Source organism: Nycticebus coucang, chromosome 14 (assembly GCF_027406575.1).
Source record: "Nycticebus coucang isolate mNycCou1 chromosome 14, mNycCou1.pri, whole genome shotgun sequence".
NCBI lineage: Eukaryota > Metazoa > Chordata > Mammalia > Primates > Lorisidae > Nycticebus > Nycticebus coucang.
Genome location: NC_069793.1, coordinates 19,783,776 through 19,800,931, shown reverse-complemented (window position 1 = coordinate 19,800,931; position 17,156 = coordinate 19,783,776). Strand labels below are relative to the sequence as shown.

The 17,156-nt window shown below is 39.8% G+C and overlaps 1 protein-coding gene across 23 annotated transcripts in view; it reads right to left on the bottom strand.

Moving 5' to 3' along the window:
• Nucleotides 1–17,156, bottom strand: part of PHF21A (PHD finger protein 21A) — a 199,898-nt gene that overhangs the window by 50,060 nt on the left and 132,682 nt on the right. The gene's annotated exons all lie outside the window — the stretch shown is intronic.

Genomic DNA, 17,156 nt, shown 5'->3' with positions numbered 1-17,156 from the left:
GTCCCATAGCAGAGTTCAGATTTCTTGACTGTTACTAGCTTAGTGTGCCCGGCTGGAGGTCAGTACAGTGCAGCAATGGAGAACAGGACTCTGGAGCCCTACTGCTTCAACCCACACTACACATGCACATCATGTTTCAACTCACATTGCATATTCAGTTCATAGCTATATGATGTCAGGCGATTTTCTTAACATACCTGTGCCTTTTTGTCCTGCTCTATAAAATTAGAGGGTGATTAACAACACCCTTAGGGTTCTCATGAGCACCAAAAGAGCTAATATACATATGTAAAGTACCCAGAACTGTGATTGGCACGCAATGTTGGTCACCACCATCATCATCATTATTTTTTTACAGACAGGGTCTCACTCTGTTGCCCAGGCTTGAATGCAGTGGCTTCTCACAAATACAATCACAGCGCATTGAACTCTTGGCTCAAGTGATCACCCCACCTCAGCCTGCTCAGTAGCTGGGATCACAGGAGTACATCGCTGCACCCAGCTTATTATTTTTTGCATCTCATAATACAGACACCAACCATACTAACTTTTATTACGCAAACAAATGTCATGTATCTATCCCAGTTTAAAACATGAAACAGGATTTTTAAACAAAGAAATCCTACTAATATGCAACATAAACATTATTACTGAAATACAACTTACAAGCAGAACTTCTTTGCTAGAATAAGATCTGTGGAAATGTACATTTTTATGCAGGAAGAGTAGAAACTTACTTAATATGGTATTAAAAACTAAACCTTGTTCAAATCCAAGAGAAATACGTTTTTGGATGCCTTCATTACTACAATACATTTCAACAGAATGTAAGCCCCCCATGAAGGAAGGGACTTACTTTGTTCCTATCTATACTATGCCCTTAGAACTATGCTGCTGAGTAAATGCCTTTGTTCTCTTTACATGATACAAAGTGACAAAACCAAAGACCAGCAAATGGCTCAGAGAATATATATAGTAACTATTTGGGGTCAGACTTGGGCTTCTTTTTTTTTTTTTTTGAGACAGAGTCTCAAGCTGTCACCCTGGGTGGAGTGCCGTAGCATCACAGCTCACAGTAACCTCCAACTCTTGAGCTCAAGCAATCCTCAGTTTTTTCTTTCTTTTTTTTTAAGTACAGACGGGGTCTCGCTTTTTGCTGAGGCTGGTCTGGAACTTGTGAGCACAAGCAATCCACCTGCCTCAGCCTTCCAGAGTGCTAGGATTATAGGCATGAGCCACTGCACCCAGCCTTGAGATAGGGTCTTACTCTGTTACCTAGACTGAAGTGCCATGGCCTCAGCCCCTGGGTTCAAATAATCCTCCTGCTTTAGCCTCCTGAATAGCTGAGACTATCCCACCACAGCACCTAGCTAATTTTTTTTTCTATTTTTAGTAGAGATGGGAGTCTCACTCTTGTTCAGGCTATTCTCAAACTCCTGAGCTTAAGGGATCCAAGAGCGCTAGGATCACAGGCGTGAGCCACCCAAGCCTGGCCAAATGAATAGATTTAAATGAAGGATTAAAAAAACTAGGTCCAGCATGGACTACTTGAGCTCAGGAGTTCAAGATCAGCCTGAGCAAAAGTGAGACCCTGTCTCTATCAAAAACAGAAAAACTGAGGCAGGAGGATCTCTTGAGCCCAAGAGTTGGAGGTTGCTATGAACTATGATGATGCCATGGCTCTCTACCTAGGGTGACAGAATAAGAGGGAGGGAGGGAGAAAGGAATGAATGAATGAATCCATAAGGTCAGGTTAATTTTCAAATTTCTACTTATGTCTCTAATCAACTTCATTCGCATGTTCTCTAAAGAATCTAAACCTGGGCTGGGCCCAGTGGCTTATGCCTGTAATCCTAGCACTCTGGGAGGCCAAGGCAGGTGGATTGCTTGAGCTCACGAGTTTGAGATCAGCCCCAGCAAAAGCGAGATCCCATCTCTACTAAAAACAGAAAAACCAAGGCAAGAGGATCGCTTGAACCTGAGCTGGAGTTGCTGTGAGCTATGACGCCATGGCACTCTACCCAGGGTGACAGCTTGAGATTCTGTCACACACACACAAAAAAGGCAGCACCCCTGTAGCTCAGTGGGTAAGGCCTGGGCCACATACACCGAGGCTGGAACGTTCGAACCTGCTAAAACAAGAATGACAACTGCAACAACAACAACGAAATAGCTGGGCATTGTGGCGTTTTTTTTCTGTCTCAAAAAATAAATAAGAATAATAATAAAAAAATAATCTAAACCTGAAGGCTTCTCATTTAACATAGTTGAACATTAAAATATTTACAAAATGGGCTCAGCACCTGTAGCTCAAGTGGCTAAGGTGCCAGCCACATACACCAGAGCTGGCGGGTTCGAATCCAGCCCAGGCCTGCCAAAACAACAGTGACAACTACAACCAAAAAGCCGGATTTGTGGCGGGCGCCTGTAGTCCCAGCTACTTGGGAGGCTGAGGCAAGAGAATCACTTAAGCCCAGGAGTTGGAGGTTGCTGTGAGCAGTGATGCCATGGCACTCTACCCAGGGTGACAGCTTTGAGGCTCTGTCTCAAAAAATAAAAATAAAAATAAATAAATTTAAAAAATGAATTTTAAAAACTTTAAGTCAATATAAAATACATTATTGAGAATTTTTTTGTATTTTTATTACTGAATCTTTTTTAGATAACTAAAATATCATATAAAAGCCAATTTGGGGGGGGCAGGATTCTGCTCTATGATATACTTCTGCTCACACTGCCCGAGTAAATATTTTTTAAAGAATGCCAAGTCTTAAGTATTTGCATAAACCATCTGTAGAATAACTAAAATGCAAATAATAACATATCAAATGCATATAACATTAACTTTCAAGCCTTTAAAATTCTATTTCTCAAGTATAAAAGGCAGAATAATTGAACCATTGTAGTTTAAGAGAAGGGGAAGTAATAGCAGGATACTGCAGGTAATTTTGAATATCTCCTGTCGATTTTATTGCTTGGTGACTGCCAGAACAGTTTAAACATTTAAAAATTAAATAATTATTTAGAGGCTGGACACAGTAGTTCACACCTATAATCCTAGCATTCCGGGAGGCCAAAGGGGGAGGAATGGCTGAACTTGAGAGTTCAAGACCAACCCCAACAACAGTGACACTGTCCCTACTAAAAATAGAAAAAAAATAGCCCGTGTGATGGAGCATGCCTGTAGTCCCAACTACTAAGGAGGCTAATGCAGGAGGATTGCTTGACCCTGGGAGTTTGAGGTTACTGTACTCTAGCCTGGGCAACAGAGTGAGACTCTATCTCCAAAAAAAAAAAAAAAAATTATTTAAAGTTGTTTTCAGTCCTCTTTCCCATCAGATGTCAAACACATTAATGAGCTAGCTCAAGTCTAGCAATAGCAGCCAGAGAAAGGGACACTTAAGAACTCTTACAGATAAAACAGCTCAAATCAGGAAGGAGAAAAACCAGGAGGAAAAAATGTAATACAAATATGACACTGGCCAAAAAAATAAATTTTGAACAAAGACAGCACAAGAAACAAACCACTATGAAAAGGCTCAAAAGGAAAGGGTGTGTTTTCTTCCATAGCCATCCTTAGGAAATACAGTGTGCTCTCCTACTTACTGTCTAACCGGGATAAACTAGAAGCAAGAGACAAGAAGCCTAGGAGCTGCTCCCAGTGTTATGTACAACAGAAGGGAGCAGCAGGGGAAAGAACGAATAAGGGCTAAGGGGAAACACTGATGTTTTCTATCACTTAAAAATACACGAGTACAGTTTGAAAACAATGATTGGACAGGTGGGTGAGCTCTGAAGTAGACGAGCTCCTTAGGCAGAGTCCCTGCATGGGTCCTTCAGGGATTAGCTACCAAAGAAAAGGTGCTGTGCCCAGCAGATGGTTTTTCTAAAACCCACAATCCAGTCTCCTTGTAGTTCAGTCTTGCAGCTCTGGCAAACAACACACACATGACGTTAGCAGTACCCCAATCTGTGTCAGTATCACTTCCAGGTGGCAACAAGAGAATAGAGCAAAAATGCTTCACAAATCCTCACTGTGTGGTGTCATGCAAAGTTCTCAGCGGTCCTGTTTATACAAATGATATCTCTATTGACGATTAGCCTACATTTTTACTAATATGCATTAAAAAAAGAAATCGCGACTTTTACTGATTGCAAATGAAGATTATGCTGGCATAAACAATTTGATATTTTCAGTGGTATTCCATGTAAAACTAATTATCTTGGATCATTAACCTGAAACTTTGAGAAAACACTAAATTTCACAAACTGATCATTCATCATTCACTAATAAATTAATGAGAATTAAAAGAGAAGGAAAAAAAAACCAAAGGAAATGAAAAAAAAAAAACCAGCTGGAAATAACAAAGACAGAAGGGGGCGGAGGAAAAGTTAATAACTTATCCTCTTCTTCACGTAATGTATTTTCTTTCTTTCTTTTTTTTTCATTTTTTGAGACAGAACCTCAAGCTGACACCCTGGGTACAGTGCCATAGCATCACAGCTCACAGCAACCTCCAACTCCTGGGCTCAAGTGATTGATTCTCTTGCTTCCGCCTTCCAAGTAGCTGGGACTACAGGAGCCTGTCACAATACCCAGCTATTTTTTGGTTGCAGCTGTCATTGTTGTTTGGCTGAATTCAAACACGCCAACTCAGGTGTATGTGGCTGGCGCCTTAGCTGCTTGAGCCACAGGTGCCGAGCCCACTTAATGTATTTTCTTTTGGTTACAGTTTGGCTGGGGCTGGGTTCGGTATGTGGGGCCAGCGCCCTACCCGCTGAGCCACAGGAGCCACCCCCTTAATATATTTTCTATAAACAATAGGACAATGTGTGCCAGGCCCCCAGAATGGCTGGTATCCCACCGCCTTCAATCTGTCAGGAACTACTCCATAAACCTAGCAAGTAACACTGAGTCTCAGATTGCCACCCCAAACATTCACATCACTGGGTTTCAACAGGGCTTGTTCAGGCAGAGAGTTCACAGGGCCTGTGACACTTCAAGTCACAGTTTCCAAGACAGGTAGTCACGGTCAATACTGTGACATTCAACGATACTATCAACATGTTCACATGACAGCAAGATACATCCTGAAGAAAAATACTCAGTTTTATAGGTCCGATACAACAGGAAACCAGGTTCATTTTTCCACCACCTACGCCAACCAATCCAAGTTCCATGGCTTTAGTCAACATATAAGGGAGTTGGAGAGCTGGAAGGACAAGCCCCACTCCTCCAATCAAACCACCAGGTTATTTCCATTAACACATCCTCACACAAATTTTAGAAAGCTTCTCTCAGAAGAAACTCCAGACCCAGACCCTGCCCTCCACAATTGGATGTTAGTGAAAGTAGGTGTCGCTGGCCTAACACTGACATAACATTAATGACAAAATTACAACCCAGATAAAAAGGAAAGTATTGTTTAAAGGAAACATAAAAATAACTGAAGACTTCCCCATTTTATGGACAAAAAAACAAAGAATGCAATTTTTTTTTTTTTTTTGTGAGACAAAAGAGTCTGTGTTGCCCTGGGTAGAGTGTCGTGGCAATCGCAGCTCAGAGCAACCTCAAGCTCTTGGGCTTAAGCGATTCTCTTGCCTCAGCCTCCTGAGTAGCTGGGACTACAGGTGCCCACCACAACGTCCAGCTATTTTATTGTTGAAGCTGTCACTGTTGTTTAGCAGGCCTGGGCTGGGTTCAAACCCGCCAGCTCTGTGTATATGGCTGGTGCTCTAGCAGCTGAGCTACAGACACTGAGTCCAAAGAATGCAATTTTATGAGTAAAAACACAGGAAAAGCAGCTACAATCTCAAGAGAAACCCCCTCTTTAACACAGTAAGTAAAATTCGATGGGAGAATTCTCACTGAAATTATTGGAGGGAAATAAATGTTCCAGGGGGAGACACAGGATAGAATTGTAACAGAGGAGGAGGAGGAATATTGGTGGCGGCAGCTGTAAAAATATACTTAGCTAGAAATAATTGCTTTTTTTTTCATTTTGTAAGATACTAGAAAGTTTCTCCCAAACTCTCTGAGATTCAATTTCAGGGTTAGAACTCTACAAACAGCTTCTATCCTTTTTTAACCTTTTAAGAAAGTATATATCCTTTTAAAATACCACCTGTTTTGACAGAGGCAGTATTTATAACCTCATCTTGTAATGGTGAACTGGACATGTTGTCTACTAAATAGAGTTTATTTCCTGGTTTTGAGATTTGGAAATATAGGTATTCTATAGTTCTGCAAGGTGTCACAGAATTTAGAGTGTGCAAAATTAACAAGGAACAGCAGTGGTTGTAATTAGCAGAATTTTTTTCAACAAAGAGAATTTTTCAAAATTCTTTGCATGGATATTTAATAGGTGGTAGAGAATACACATGTCATGGTATTGATTAGGTAGACTTTGACTTACTTTTTAACTAAAAAAAAGTGTATTCTTTGGGGTTTATTCTTCCTTCAAGACTGACTGACATACACATATTTACATCAATAGATTTTTTTTTTTTTTTTTTTTTGAGAAAAGAGTTTCACTCAGTCGCCTTGGATAGAATGGTGTGGTGTCATTAGCTTACAGCAATCTCTAACTCTTGAGTTTAACCAATTCTCTTACCTCAGGCTTCCAAGTAGCTGGGACCGCAGGTACCTGCCACAACGCCCAGCTAGTTTTCTAATAGAGACAGGGGTCTCACTCTTGCTCAGGGTGATCCACGCACCTCTGCCTCCCAGAAGCCTGGGCAGCTTACATCAGTAGATTTTACATCCCATCTCCACAGGAGATTAGACCTGTTATTCATATCAATGGGATTAATAGGGGATATACCCTTTATTTGCTATCTGACTGAAATGCAGTTTATGTTTTTAAAATTTGATTTATTCGGCTCGGCGCCTGTAGCTCAGCAGCTAGGGTACCAGCCACATACACCAGAGTTGGAGGGTTCGAATCCAGCCCAGGCCTGCCAAACAACAACAACCACAACCAAAAAAAAATAATAGTAAAAATAGCCCAGTGTTGTGGCGGGTGCCTGTAGTCCCAGCTACTTGGGAGGCTAAAGCAAGAGAATCGCTTAACTCCATGAGTTTGAGATTGCTGTGAGTTGTGATGCCATAGCACTCTACTGAGGGTGATAAAGTGAGACTCTGTCTCAAAAAAAAAAAATAATAATAAGGGGGTGGTACCTGTGGCTCAAAGGGGTAGGGCACCAGCCCCATATGCTGGAGTTGGTAGGTTCAAACCCAGCCCTGGCCAATAACTGCAAAAAAAAAAAAAGAAAAAATGAAAATAAATAAATAAAATAAAAATTTGATTTATTCATGCTTTCATATGTAAACTCGACCTCACCTCCCACCTAATGTCATATGTATGATTATAAAAGACTGCGAATATTGCTTACAGCCATACTTTGCTAAAAATCTAGGGACCCTTCTAAGGATGAATCTGGGACTGTCTTTAACTTGCATCAAATAAGAAAGAGTATGGCTACTGTACTCAAGAGAGATATGACCCTGGAGAACTACAGATTGCTGTATGTAACATATGAAGATGCTGAAGCAAAACAGTATAAACATATAGACTAAAAAACAGCACTGCATACTGGGAATGGTATTTATAATATATTTCTCAATGATGAAAGACCAAGGAGGCTAAAGTCAGAAAATGTTTTCTACATTTCTTTGAAACACTAAGCTATACTATCCTCCTTGCTTCAGAAAATGTGAAGGATCAAATGAATTGATGGTGGGGAACATTTGCGAAACTGTAGAAGGCAATGTGAAAATAAGGGTTAGAAATCTATGAATAATACAATTTGTCCAGTCTGAATTTTTTCTTTTTTTTTTTTTTGAGACAGAGCCTCAAGCTGTCGCCCTGGATAGAGTGCTATGGCATCACAGCTCACAGCAACCTCAAAATCTTGGCTTAAACTATTCTCTTGCCTCAGCCTTCCAAGTAGCTGGGACTACAGGCACCTGCCACAACGCCCAACTATTTTTTGGTTATTGTTGTTTGGCAGGCCTGGGCTGGATTCAAACCAGTCTGCTCTGGTGTATGTAGCTGGCGCCTTAGCCACTTGAGCTATACAGGTGCCAAGCCAGTCCTGTCTGAATTTTTAACTCAGAGTTAACAGCTAATTACATGACTTTTATTTCCAATGTCAATTACATTTCTATCACTTGATTTTTAACATTCAATTAAATGTTATAAGGTTAATTCAAACTAAGTTTTTTTAATAAATGAGAATTGCCCCCCCAACTTACAGTATTAAGAAAGTGAATGTCACCTGTTGCCTTTTTATCTCAGAAATCAAACACATTATAGAATATAACCCTGTGTAGAAATCTAGGTGCAGTTCAGATTTCTTATTCTTCTATAGTTGTTCAAGGCCATACATAATTCTAAATGTATAAAACAGACATCCAATTTAAATGTAACCTGACCCAACAAAGACCCTAGATACAGCAGGAAAAAAAAAAAAAAACCATAAGAACTATTTATAATCTGCACAATTTAACTGTTTACTAACATAGAAAAGTACCTGAATCGTTGTGTTTGTACCACAATCGGATATGACACAGAGGCTATTAATTTGTAAATTAAGCTCCAGCGTAGTAAACTGCCTGTCCTATAACTATCTGCTTGCAGAACACTGCTGCATACACCACTAGCTTGTCATTTATCATTCCATGGCTCTAACTATCTCACAACTTAAAAAGGCAGTATGGCCTTGTTAACATCAGAGTTGTCTTGGGGTGGCGCCTGTGGCTCAGTCGGTAAGGCACCGGCCCCATATACCGAGGGTGGCGGGTTCAAGCCCGACCCCGGCCAAACTGCAACCAAAAAATGGCCGGGCATTATGGTGGGTGCCTGTGGTCCCAGCTGCTCGGGAGGCTGAGGCAGGAGAATCGCTTGGGCCCAGGAGTTGGAGGTTGCTGTGAGCTGTGTGAGGCCACGGCACTCTACCAAGGGCCAGAAAGTGAGACTCTGTCTCTAAAAAAAAAAAAATAAATAAATAAAAACATCAGAGTTGTCTTATATACTATATACTCGTTCCTCTGCCCTGAAGCTGCTGTGGTTTTTCTCACCAAAGAATTACGATTACAGATGGCTGCACAGTAGCTGTCTTTCACAAGGTGGATATGAAAATACAATTTAAGTACAGTGATGATCCAAAAAGGGGGGAAGGAAAGGGAGGAACAAACCCAAAAACTTCTACAATTTTATGGAACACTATTCAGATAAAACAGATTGTTTCATCTACTCTAACTAAGCTCTGGGTACTCTGATAGATAATGTAGGAAGTGCCCTTTTTATAAAAACACTAGACAGAGTCAGATGCTGGAAGAGGTAAATATAATAATAATTTTTTAACTTTTTTTTTTTTAAGAGACAGAGTCTTATTTTGCCGCCCTCGGTAGAGTGCCATGGTGTCACAGCTCACAGAAACCTTTAGCTCTTGAGCTTAGGTGATTCTCTTGTCTCAGCCTCTGAGTAGCTGGGACTACAGGGGCTGCCACAACACCTGGCTATTTTGTTGGCTGGGTTCGAACCGCCACCCTAGGTATATGGGGCCGGCACCCTATCACTAAGCTACAGGTGCTGGCCCCGCCCCCCCATTTTTTAAGAGACAAGGTCTTGCTCTATTTCACAGGCTGGAGCTCAAGACATGGCTCTAGAGGATCTTACATAGATGGTGCCCATTCTGAGGCAAATTTCCTATCAACTGTTCTGAATATTGAGGGGGGATGAGGATATTCTTAAAAGGAACTGAGCAGAGCTGGATAACTTGCTCCAAAATACCAGAGAGACTGTACTTTGTCATCCAAAATAGTCTTTCTGGCAGGATAGCTGAGCAGGGATACCTGCTCAACAAGAATGAATAAGCTTTCTCATCTATGGGGTATGATAAACAATTTTAAGATTCTCAGTTGCTAACTTCTAACCTCAAGCCAAAACCTTCAATTCTGGTACAATGACTGCAATTTTACAAATGGAACGGACACTGGCAATATTCAGACTGGTAAAATGTTGGGCTCTGGTGGGTTTTAAAAAGATTAAATCACAGCAAATTTTACTTACCTGACACTAATATAAAGCTGGATTTAAAAACATTATTTACTAATAGATTTATCTTACTGCCATAAAAACAATATGGCTATTTTTCTTTCAAAATAGAACACAGATGATGAAAACCCATATGCAAAGGGGCTGGGAAATAACATTATAAACTCATAAAGAAAGGCTTTAAAACCAGACTTCCTGCTTTCAAAACTGCTACTAAGAATCCTGACTGCCCCTCCTCCACTTATCATCCAAGACCAGGGCTCAGTCAACACGACTGCTGCACAAGTGACACAGCCATCACTTCTGCTTAGTCTCCACAGGCATAATGCGTGTGATGCTGAATGTATGTATCCCCAGTAGGTTCCACAGGCTCACCCAGAGTGGTTATGTTTTAGGTTTTATAAGAACAAGATGTCAGGGGTTTTGCTGTTGCATTATTTTGCAACACCTTATTTCAACTCTGTGCTGAGCTGGCAAAAGCACTAAATCACCCTGGCTCTGCTTAGCTTACCCTTCAGATGTCCCAGTAGCAGGACGACTTTGCAACATTCACTGGCAAAGTGACATGCTAGTTAACACAGATTTGTCTAGTCATCACACCCTTTGAATATCTCCCTAGTTTTTCTCTGTCCTTGTCCTCCCCTCTGCTGCATTTTCCTTATTATTTCCTATAATATTTTCAACCAAAGGACATAAGAACTCCATCTTGAGTCCACAGAAATGTGTGTTATCTCTGTGCTATATGTAGACGCTGGGAGAAAGACCTACTTGTCAGACTGTACTGAGTTCCCTATAATCTACTCTCCTTAGATGCTGAGAATAAAATTACTCCCATCCCCTTAATAAGAATCCAGTTGTTTGAAGGATGGCTGTGACGGCAAGTTTGACGGACCTCCTCAGAGAAAAGGAGGGATAATATTTGTTGTCTGATGAATTCAACGGAATGGACTCGCTCATGTGCAGGCTGTCAGCTTTGCCACTAATCAGAGGGGAGAAAGCACGTTTAGGAGAAGAAAATGGAAAAAAAAACCTGAGTGGAAAAGAAGAAGTGACAGAAAAGTACAATGTTCAACAAGCAGCTCTTCTTGGTGGCTGAAGGTGCTCCTTTCCTGAGATTCGCTGTTAGCAGGACAGAATCATTCCTACACAGGGATGCAAACCTATACTTCACAGGGTGTTTGTTTGTGTGACAGTCATACCGTCATGATTTTAGATGGTTAAACCTCTGCTATGGGGTTTATAAAAGATCAGTGCACTTGTCGCTCTTGGTACAGGTAGAATGAGAGAGTGGTTGAACAGTTCATTTTTCTTTATAATTACCCTCCATTAACCTTCCACATGAGAGCTCCCCTGTGCTTTCACACCAGCAGCACCAACTGGCTGCATTTGATAAGGTTCTACAGAGTCTGCAAGACCAGCACATGCAACAAAAGGAATACTTCAACACTGCAGACTTAAGCAGAAGCTGAACGCAGCTCCGTTACTTACTGGCACACACGTTCAGCTCAATTATATATGTGTAGATGAAAACATAAAGCTGGAAACCAGCAAAGAAGGATGGGAGCTTATTTAAATCAAAAGTGATTCGAAAACCTTCTGGTAATCTTCACAATATTAAAACCGCAAGTTTATTATTATTTTTCTAATTTTTGATAATGTGGCATCATATTAGAAATATAAGATACAGTACTCAATATACTGAAGCTTACAGGGTAACACAATTACAGTTAGATCACACTGGTGTTTCTACAAGCTACATGCTTTGAAAGTAATTTACTCGCTAAAGTATCTTTCTTTATGTACTGCTTAGTAACTCACTTAAAAAATAAACTGGTTAAAAACTAGCACTAAGTCTATCTCTATCCTTTTTGACAGTGGCCACATAAATGATTTCTTTTTTTTATGAAGGGAGGAAGAAAAGGGGGGAGAGAGAATGAGAGAGACCTATTCTATTAACAATGCATTCTCCTGTAGTTAACGTAGTGCCAAGGACAGTACTTTCCATATGCACAAAGGTAGATTAGTGCTTTTTCTATCCTGAGCAAAGGCTAGGTGTACATGCATGAGCAGATAAAATGAAAGCCAATTTGGAAAGTAGGTGCTGGCACAATTAATCTTGAATAGTATCCTAATTATTTGGGAAACAAAAGGTGGCTATATTTATAGCTCTGCCTTAACCAATGACATTTACAGTCCTTGCAGCATCTTGGAATAAGGCTTCTATACCATGGTAGTTTGTGTTTCCGGCTGTATCTTTAATCACAGTAACCTAAGGAAGGTCAATAGTTTTCCTGACAGTGCTCCTTACTAACTACCTCCCTTTCTTTGGGCACAAATGTATGCATTTGGGCTATTCGTCTACAATATAGCATAATGTAATAATCAGAAGATTGAAGAATAGGAACTTAAATGGTACACCATTTCATTTATCAAATGCCATATATAAAATACTTTTCTAGATGTACAAAACTATTGCAAAATCTTGTTTTTGAAAATTAATGTGTTGTTGAGTACTTTGAAAGTGTTTGGCAGAGAAACGTTTGTTTACATTTATATTTTGAAGATGGATGTTTAGCTCTGGGAATTCTATACTCTTCTCTTTGCCTATGCTTGATGTAGAAAACTTGCTTGAAGAGGGGAATTTTCCATGAATAACTTTCCTTTGCTTAATACCATTACAAATTTATATTGCTGAATGTTTTTAGGACACTTACTACCACAGTATCCTTTTTTTTTGGCCGGGGCTGGGTTTGAACCCGCCACCTTCGGGCATATGGGACCGGCGCTCTACCCCTTTGAGCCACAGGCGCCACCCCACAGTATCCTTTTTAAAAATGCTTTTCTTAACCCAAGTATCAGATGTGTGCTTGCAACAAATGGGCCTAATAACCTCTTAAAAGCTCAACATCAAAAACAACATTTTTTGTATTTTCTTGCTGCATGTTACGTGCTAAGAGCTGGTGTCTGCATGCTGATTTTGTGAGGAATTTTTTTGTTTTTCTGTGGTGTCAGATATCATGAGAAATATGCATGGACCTTTTTTTGTTTTTGTCTAACCAATTTGTGGCAGAGGGGAAAAAAAAGGTTGGACATCCCTGTCAGCTAGAGCATTCAGCAGAATGACATACGCCAAAAGATAAAGCCAGGCCATACTTACATGAAACAGCTCCTAAAAATGTTTGTTTCTCAATGTCTAGATTCAGAGACAATCAGATTCCTCCTCTGCCTAATACGAAAGGTTTTTCATTTCCCAATGGATTGAACTTCTTTCACTAAATGCTTATTCTTCAGACTTAAGAGTGGCAGACGAATTAAAATTCTACTCTCTATAACCATGTGAAGTATCAGGCAAAAGCCAATCTACCTGTTCAGGATCTGTGGCCCTGACTCATCGTTGGGCCATCTGTTTAACCTGAGCTACTTGTCTCACGGTGCAAATCAACCTGCTGCTGGGCAGACCTGCCTCACGCTGCAAACTCCTGCAATTTCAACCTCCCTTACCAGCATTAGGTCCTCTTACCAGAATCTAAAACTACCATTTCAGTCACATAGCATCAGACCTTATTCTACTGCTCGTGTATTAAAAAATGATATATGACAGGCCCATGGCAAACAGGTCATCTTTGAACACCAGGTTTGTGAGGAAAGTGGCAGCACCGTTTTGCTCCTATCAAAACATTTTAGTACTATCAGCAGCAACCAGCTACCTAGAAATATGCATGAACTATTGTGGAGAAAGGCTAAAAAGATTATTGAATCCAAGATAACAAAAATATGAACTACAAATACAAACCATTCTGGTCTTCTTTGTTTTAAAGATCGGTAACATGATTATTCATAGCTGGCTTTCCATCTGTGTTATATTTAAAGTAGTATTAGAAAAGTTCTCAGAACATCCTTTGAATTGTCCACAACTATCAAATTGCTTGCTGCTTTGCAAGCTCTCTGCTAATCACTCTCTCATCTTAGAATCAACAGGACGTTAGGGCCATGAATAGAGTGATGGGCAGTATAAAGACAATATTAAAATGAATAAACCTACTGAGTATATAGTATTATAGTAGATATTGTTTTAATATTAAAAAGGTAAATTCTGGCCAGGTGCAGTGGCTCGCAGCTGTCATCCTAGTATTGTAGTAGGCTTAGGTGGGAGGATTGCTTGAGGTCAGGAATTTGAGACCAGCCTAAGCAAGAGTGAGACCCCTCTCTCTACTAAAAACATAAAAATTAGCTGGATGTCATGGTGTGCACCTGTAGACCCAACTACTCAGGAGACCGAGGCAGGAAGATCACCTAAGCCCAGGAGTTTGAGGTTGCAGTGAGCCATGATGATGCCACTATACTCTACCCAAGGTGACAGAGCAAGACTCTGTCTCAAAAAAAACAAAAACAAGTTAAATTCTTTAAGGAGTTTGTATATGTATTTCAGAATACAGAAGATACACATACAAAAGAACTCTAATATTTCTTATAGAGTACCAACAAGTAAAATTATTGAAAGATTTTAAAAACTATGTATATCAGTACTCTGGGAGGCCGAGGAGGGTAGATTGCTCGAGCTCAGAGGAGTTTGAGACCAGCTTGAACAACAGTGAGACCCTGTCTCTAAAAATAGCTGTAGTCCCAGCTACTTGGGAGGCTCTGAAGCAAGAGAATCACTTAAGCCCAAGAGTTTAAGGTTGCTGTGAGCTGTGCTGCCCTGGCACTCTCCTGAAGGCAACCAAGTGAGATTCTGCCTCAAAAAAACAAAAGACCACCAACAAAAAAAACCACATAAATAGGGAACAGAGCAGTAAACAGTGACAAAAGGGCCACTACACTAATATCAAATCTGGCTAAGTATATATTTTGAGCAATTCTAACCCCCAGGAAATTTTTTTGAGATAAAAAAATTTGATATGGCCAGTCATGGTGGCTCATGCATGTAATCCCAGAACTCTGGGAAGCCGAAGTGTGTAGATTGTCGCTTGAGCTCACGAGTTTGAGACCAACCAGAGAAAGAGCAAGACCCTGTCTCTAGAAATACCCTGGCATTGTGGCAGGTGCCTGTAGTGCAAGCTACTTGGGAGGCTGAGGCAAGAGGATCACTTGAGTCCAAGAGTTTGAGGTTGCTGTGAGCTATGATGCCACAGCATTCTACTGAAGGCAAGAAAGTGAGACTGTGTAAAAAAATAAATTTGCTATGGGCTATCAATAATAATTAAAATTTTTTACTTTGGAGAAATGGGGTAAGGTAGTTGATTTGGTATACTAATGTGCACCAAATGATAAGGTATACAGTATATACTTTAAGCTCTATTCTTTAAATATAAGAAGACTATTTTTGAGAATAGATTGTAGAATTAATCTACCTTGTTTCTAACAAATGCAGTTGAAAATGCAAGCTTATTTTGAGAAGGGAAATTTAAAAAATCTATCTAGAGAAGACAAAAATATATAATTAGATTGAAATGAATAGTTAATGAATTAGGTAGAAGAGGAAGAACTATGTCAACAATGTACAGAAATACACCTAAAAACAGATTTGAAAGAACCAAATAATATGTTATTTGGTGATGACAAGGCACAAGGATGTAAGGGCTTGATACCTACGTGAGAATTTCTGTATCTTCGTGGGCGAGACATTCATCATGTTCCATTTTGTTCAAGCCCCTACTGTCTCCAATGCACACAACACCTTAACTTTTCTCCTGAGGATTAGTCATTGCGGTGAATAGAAAGGCTTGCCCTACTCTTCTGTGCTAAGGAAAGTCATAATCTTCTGCAAGGGTGGCAGCAATGTGACATTTACTGAACGACTAGAAACATCTCTAGTCTTTTTAAACAGTGGTAAATAGAAATAATGATCTAGGGGATATTCTAATTTTTAAATTGACTGGAAAGTTGAGGTTAGTATGTTAACCCTTTCTACTGCTTAATAATTGCAAACAAAAGAACACAATAGTACTAATCAAATTATAAGTGAAGGCAGCCAAATGTAAAGAAGAAAAGCAACATTCAGCATGAAGAAATTGCTACACCATTTCCCATAGTGTGCTGTGAAAACAAAACTATTCACTTCTACACTCTAAGCCAAGGAATACAGTGTTATTTGGGAAATACATTCTCACACCTTTAGATGTGACAGCAGCTAAACCCTACCTCTTCTTCATACTCTGAGAGTTGCAAGGTCTCTTTCATGTATGATATGATATATGATAATACACGTTAACACTTCCAAATTCATCAGTTGAGATACAGGACTAAAGATTTACCAGAAACTACGTAGCAGTCAAATGATGGGTAACTTTAAATAACTTTAAAGACTCTATAATATTTTCCTTTTGAAAAGTTGTAAAAAAAGACTTAACCTTGAGCAAAAAACCATCAAGTGCAATTGTCCAATGATTTTAATCTAACCTTTCTGTAATGTTCCTATTGATATAAATTTATATGTCAATTTTTCATTGTTCCACACTTGGGTCATTATTTGTGTTATTCAAAATCTGTATTACAGTAAGGATTTGACACTTTAAACTCGGAGGAATGCCACACCAATAGCTCAACAAATTTTAATAAAACCCAGGCATTTTGCTAACAAAACTGAAATAATTCACTGAAATTTATTAACATAGTTGCTTCAGAAGCAGAAACATCACAGAAGCCTAAGGAGAAAAGCTTAAAGCCACGTATGGCTCCAGTAGAGAATCTGAAGGAAATGGGGACATTGAAAAACCAACAAGGCAAAGCCAAAGATACTGTGACTGGTAGGAGGGCTAGAAATAAGGCCCTGAATGTTTTGTCACTAGGCCCTATTATACATACACTGCCATATCAACAAATTTCTACTCTAATAAATTACTGCCACCTACTTAGCCAATGGGTTTATGGATTCTAGTGAGATAAAACTGCGCTCATTTGACCTAGAAGTAAACACCAAGACTGATAATGGAAACCCAAGAGGTACTGACTGGTGTTTCTAACGGGCACACAGCTTCAATAGACCACCTGATAGCACAGGGAAGAAAATAAAAACACTGCTAGCTAACACTGCATTTTTCTATAAGAAAAGAGTAGGAAAAGGATTAACTGCATTCTTTTTTTCCTCCTGATGCT